The 6195-nt window shown below is 37.5% G+C and overlaps 1 long non-coding RNA gene across 2 annotated transcripts; it reads left to right on the top strand.

Moving 5' to 3' along the window:
* Positions 1-543: 543 nt before the first annotated feature.
* On the top strand, positions 544-4989 carry LOC118228422. 2 transcript variants are annotated; one of them, XR_004765488.1, is made up of 2 exons: positions 544-967; positions 3418-4989. It is a non-coding gene; the product is annotated as an uncharacterized LOC118228422 (long non-coding RNA). The 2 variants fall into 2 exon arrangements; XR_004765487.1 differs by having other exon boundaries at positions 554-967; positions 3442-4989.
* The last annotated feature ends 1206 nt before the right edge of the window (positions 4990-6195 follow it).

Genomic DNA, 6195 nt, shown 5'->3' on the forward strand with positions numbered 1-6195 from the left:
TTAGATAAAAATTATACACACGCATGTACACATAGATAGAGATTCACACACACACAGACAAACAATAAATCTAAAAGCATCAATGGAAATCAAATGTCAGAAAATCAGGGAGTAAAGAGTTGGCCCCATTTGCAAGGGATAAGAGTTGTGAACTGAACCTTTTCATCAAGGTCTTGGCCTAGTTCTCCATATTGTATCAGCTTGTATACTCCTAACCAAAAACTTTATTTCTTGCATGAGACGTGCAGCGAGTTCTAGTGTATCTGTTTTGTGCAATCTGTTACTTGGTGCTCCCTAATAAATTACCCTTGCTCACTTCAGCCAATCACAACAATTAAACAGTTAATATTGGCCCCATTACAATTTATTAAATATGGATCAATTATATTGTTTGAATTTGGTTCAATTTTTCTAGGTTAGCAAAATTCTAAAAGTGGCCCAAAACTACACAACACAACACGACTCTAAACCCCTCTGACTCAGTTCATGTCACCGTGATTCCTTCCCTTCCGTCTGCCGTAAATCAATGTGCACTTTTGGGGAAGTCTGTGAGTTATGGTCTGGTTCCTATCAACGAAGAAGAAAACCTTCTAATACCAACCAGAAAGAGTAAATAAAGGAAGTTTTAGGTTGATTTACGACGGCCCTGATTTGCTTCTCTGTTGCAACTTGGCTTAAAGAGGTTGTCTCAGCCCAGCTTAGAGGATGTTGAGCTTGTCTCCCGCACGCTGTGTGTGAGGTACCTGATCTCTGGGCTGAATTGTGTGCTGTGTGTCCCTGTGAGTAAATATGCTTGAAATTGGAGAAAGATCTAGCCTTTTGCATGGCTACATGTCGCACAGAACATGGAACTACAGCAACCTGAAAATGAGAGAGCCATTTTAAAATGCAACACTGAATCAGGAAGTGTTGACTTGAAGAATGGAATGGAGTGACATCACTGGGGTATCCCAGTCACATTTGGAAGGTAAGCTTACATATAAAAGGAAATAATAAACAAACAAAAATTATTTGGCAAGCAAGACCATTGATTTACCTGACTTGACCTAGACAAAACGGGATTCTGCATTGAAACTCATTTGTATTTTTTAAATTACTTGTCATGTTTATCTGTTTTGATCTAATGGCTGTAAATGCAAAGCTGGAAAACATTCATTTTGCACATAATAAAAAAACTAAGCAGTCTGTGAATGTTACTGATATTAGGTTATGTTCTGTGGAATCCATAAATTAACCATAAGATGTTCTCTGGTCATTTTGAATTGAGACTTTTGAGATGACATGAGACATCATTTTGACATCAATCTGCAATAGCACGGTTTTTTTTTTTTTTTTTAAACAGGCAAAAATGTGCAAGGTTTCCTGTTGAGGTTCTTTCTGTTTCCTGTTTTCTCCTGTGGGTGGGCACACTGGCCAGAGCTTGCAACTGTGCTTTAGATGTGAGAGGTGTCTCAATGTGACACAGCCAGAGGGTCAGCCTCATGACTATCTTGTGAAAGGCACAATGAATAATTTGGATGTGCCATTTTCATGTGTACAAACTCAGTCGGGAGGATTATGAATAACTAGGGGCGACTGCTGAGCTGAAAAACAAGGGGGCAAAAAACTTCCCCTTAAACTGATTATTGGTTGTGGCAAGTTTCCCAATGATCTGAATAGTCCACTGGCAAGTAAACACACAGCTTCTTTCTTCACGCCATGTTAAGGAGATTAAATAGTAAATTCAATTTATAAAAATCTATTTTATTCACTAAGTACACTTTAAAAAAGAGAAACGACTCAGTTAACTACCTTGTGAGCGTTCAGCGCAACCTGAAATAAATGCTATCTAACTTGCACATCAACATCATTTACTGTAAATGAAAAAATATGCATATTGCTGATCTTTGCCATGAATATTCTTGTATCCACACATATCCAAAATTTTTAATAATGTCAATTGAAATGTGCACAAAGGGTTTTATTTTGAGAACTAGTTATATCTGATGGTATTGAATATTTTGTGACTTAATCATTGTACTGTTAATCAAGGAGAATGACTTAAAGCAGGCCGAGACCAGTTAATGAACCCTTGCAATATATATACTTTTTCTATCAAAATTGAGATACATGTGGCACATAGTTGTTTGACACCCTCCTTTCATAATAAAGTTGTCTCGCAGGGGGCAAAAATGCTGTTTTGCCCTTTTTTTAAACTTTCAAAATTCCACTCGCGTGGAAGAACCGTTTATATCCAACACTGAAAATGGAGGACAGAGCAGCGCGTCTGTCCATGTCCGACATTAACCGGCTTAATGTAGGCAAAAAAATAAAATAATTATTAAGGACTGGAAGGATCACCAGCGGAAGACTGCAGGGGACGCATGGATACCCTACATGAAAAGAAAAGGCGAAGATAAGCTGGGGGGAAAAGCCCCTAAAGATGTATGTTGTGGTTTGTGGAAGAACAGTATGTAACGCAACGTTATATTAAGTACATAGTCAGACAGCTGCAGCTTACGTAACGGTAATGTTACGTTTACGTGAAGAAAATGAACTGTAATGTGAATCTGTACTGTGCCGTTTAGATGCCCACTTCACTGTTTTGAAGACTGGTCAGCATAACGTAAGCTAGCTAGCTAACGTTAACTAAAGTAGGGTAAGCTAAAGCTCCGGTTGATAACAACCTGGTGTATCGTGCCTGCTATTAGTGAATGCTAACATTGTTTTACATTATCGATAACGTTAACGTCAGCTGTTATTGACTGTCTTGACATTAGCTACTTATGTTGTCAATACGTTAGCTCACAGATCTGTTTCATTCTGTTTTGTTGACAAGGGGAAAGCATGTACCGGTTCATGAAAGAAAGATTGCAGCAATATCACGGAGGAGAGGAAACTGCAGTTCTTCACCGAGTTTTATGCGGTGTTTCATGGAGATGTACTGTTCTTCCACATTATAGAAATTAAAACATTAATAAAAATGTTTTAAAAATTAAATCAAAAGAAATAATCAATGTAATAAACATTAGGCAATACCTAAATATGTTTCAACTGTGGATTCAATTAATAATCAGTCTAAGAGGAAGTTTTCTGCCTCGTCAATTTTTAGCTCAGTAACTGTCACTGCGAATGACCACTCCTCATTTGCTTTTTAACCATTCTGTACAGCTCCACAAACAACAGTGAAAAATCACCTGAACCTACAGTTACTGCAAGTAAAGTTAATGATTAACAACAGAACCGTGAATAGACATGTTTGTGTTGTGTATAATTCCTTATTGTAGCTTCAGTTAATCATCGCCTTGAATGATAGTGTGCAGGTTAATAGTGAGAAATAAATAATGTGATGATATGTACTAATAAGAAAAGGACACGTTGATGTCATGTAATATGGATCTGAATTAACTAGTATTTATCATCCTTGCATTCTGCTAGTTTCTCACAGTTATCTTCATGCAGGACCCTGAACGGATGGGAGGTTTGCTCCGGGGGGTACTTCCTGTCAATGGGGTCAGGTGGCTGACGGGGGAGTAGAAGCACTTCCTGTACATGCATGAGGGCCTCTTCTCCAAGACTGTGAAATAGAAACAGGTGCATTTTGGGTTATGAATAACCATTGATTTTAAAAATAAATGAATATAGACTTTATCAGCTGTTTAAAGTGTCCTTCAGCAATCTTTCCTATGTTAAATAAATACAGTTAACTAACACAACTGATCTGTGTATATTGAGCAGGATGTATGTTTAAAGTTGTTTGCATTGTCATTTAACACCCTTAGAAGTAATTTGTGTAAGAATGTTCATGGCACTGTGGAGGTCATCTCTGTTGCAGCTTTAATTTAATGTTCTGCCCAAGACACTCCAAATACCAATCGTGTGTGCAATTAAAAACATAAAAATCTACACACAGTTAATACTGTAATGGAACCTTTTTACAAAATAAATAGATTAATGCAATTCTGTTCATGGCACTTCAGTTTTGAATTTTGTAGACTTGATTGTATTTAATTATAATAGTTAATTTGAAGGTTAAAGTGGAAAATGATTAGAATCAGTGAATTGGTACTGGAATAAATGTGAATATCATCTTTGCAAGTACTTGCTGACAAACAACATGTTCCAAACATTAGACATTTTTGTCTTTATTTAGGTATATTGTTCATAAAAATAAATCCTCTGAGAGGAAATACCATTGCTGAGAACTGAGTTAATAAATATCTTGCATATTAGCAGTTGTATTTACTGAAGACTACATTTAATATATCATGTTGATCTGAAAACAAGCGCGATACAAAAATATAATAATGTAATTACACAATTTGGAGAGCACATGCACACACACACACACACTCTTGCACACACCCACACAGACACACACACACTGCACTAGTGTACACAATGCAACAGAGAGGCACACAAAAAATGGGGAACTAGGAAACTCTCTTTCAGATTCAGTTCCCCATCGGGGGCCTGTGAATGACTGTTGTGGGTCTGTGCACTTGACACGAATATTAGGCCTTGCCAAGCACAGAGACGCCATGGGGAGGGGAGAGGGTTCGCCTAGCTTCCCAGAGAAAATAACAGATCTTCTTCAGAGAACAGGGAGGAAAACGCTTTGGTCAGCACCACACATAACTGTCCTTTACCCAGACAGGAGCAAAACACTGATATAGTCGCTGGGGCCTAGTGGACTGAGAAACACGTGTGTGTTTACAACAGAAGCAATCTAAGAGATAAATGAAGGAGAAAGTAATTTTAAAAATATCTCGAAACCACCTGAAACAGGATACAGATTCATGTTTTTGTGTTTTCTTTTCCAGTTTTGGATTTTGAAATAGTTTTTAAGCTCATTATGTTTAATATACTGTTTACACAGTAGAATTATTGTAGTCTTGCGGGCTGATTCTTTTAGAAATAAAAAAATGGACAGAATGTACAGTGCTTGAGCACTTTTTAATATCCTACTTTACAATATTAAATAAAATTATTTTGAATTAGAAAATCAAATGTTTGTCCTCTTGTTCTTTTTTACAGATAGCATTGTTTGTACATGACACAGCATCAATATTAAAAGAACATTCAATGCTGGTTAATCACACACCCCTTAGGAGGAAGCACTGCATGCACTGCAGTAGCAAATAATGCAAGAACATACAATAATGGATCCCACTACTGCACACACTGCTCCAGAGCATTCGAGAGGTGCTTTGCTGAGGATACTGATTGGATTACACACACGGCCCCAACCAGGAAAGTCTGATTGCACATTCCTGATTCTCAGCACAAATATGAGAGCACTACTTGCACAACTTATGGCATCTGTGGGTGTATTGTGGTGCAGTCATGAGATTAACGCTGTCTTCTGTCATGCTGTGCTTTAACGTCCACCCTTTGTGAAGTCCATAGTATAACACCTAAACCCATGAATGAGCCATCCTCTCTCGCAAAGTGGATAGCATTTCTTCCAGGGATTGATTGCTAAACATACAGTAGCAATACCTCAATTTGTGACCGGCCAGTTTTGTTGGAATTTCTGTGTGCTCAGGCACAACATCATTAGCACCACAAATTGTTTATTAATTCTTCACAAACCTCATATACATATTCAACTCTCATGTGCCTTCTGTCCTCTCTTCAGAACAGTAGATTTGGTTGGTGACAGAGGTTATCAATACACAACATTCATCGCCACAATATTGTCCTTGGTTATGCACCTTTTCAGAAGTTTTGGATTAAGTGGTAGATAGGCCAAACCCAATGCTAGAAATGTATAGCTGCTATCTGATGTATCTAAAGTTTTAACTCTAAACCAATGACAGAATGCCCTGATACCACTGAATGTGAGTTAGTCCATGGGGTAGTTAGTAATGTGAGTGTCTATGGGGATAAAAAGGGGTCTCTGTAGCAATTTGGTGATCAAGCTGTTTTGACAGAACATCTCAATTTGCTCTGGGATTTTGCTCTGGGATGGTTGTTATCAGTCTACAGAGGACAAAATGGTGTCTGGCAGGTTTGGACATTGGCCATTTCTAAACTCATTCATCCACTTCCTTTCTATCTTGTCACAACCACAGTCTTATAAATTCTTGCTTTTTTCATACAAATAGCCTTATCCAATAAAATTCTATAGAATCCAGGACCTGCAATTATTTAAAGACTAGTCCCATTAAATTTTATTAAAACAAAAATTAAACAAAGACTAATTTTCACATA

The sequence above is a fragment of the Anguilla anguilla genome, chromosome 5, assembly GCF_013347855.1.
Source record: "Anguilla anguilla isolate fAngAng1 chromosome 5, fAngAng1.pri, whole genome shotgun sequence".
In the NCBI taxonomy this organism is placed as follows: Eukaryota; Metazoa; Chordata; class Actinopteri; order Anguilliformes; family Anguillidae; genus Anguilla; species Anguilla anguilla.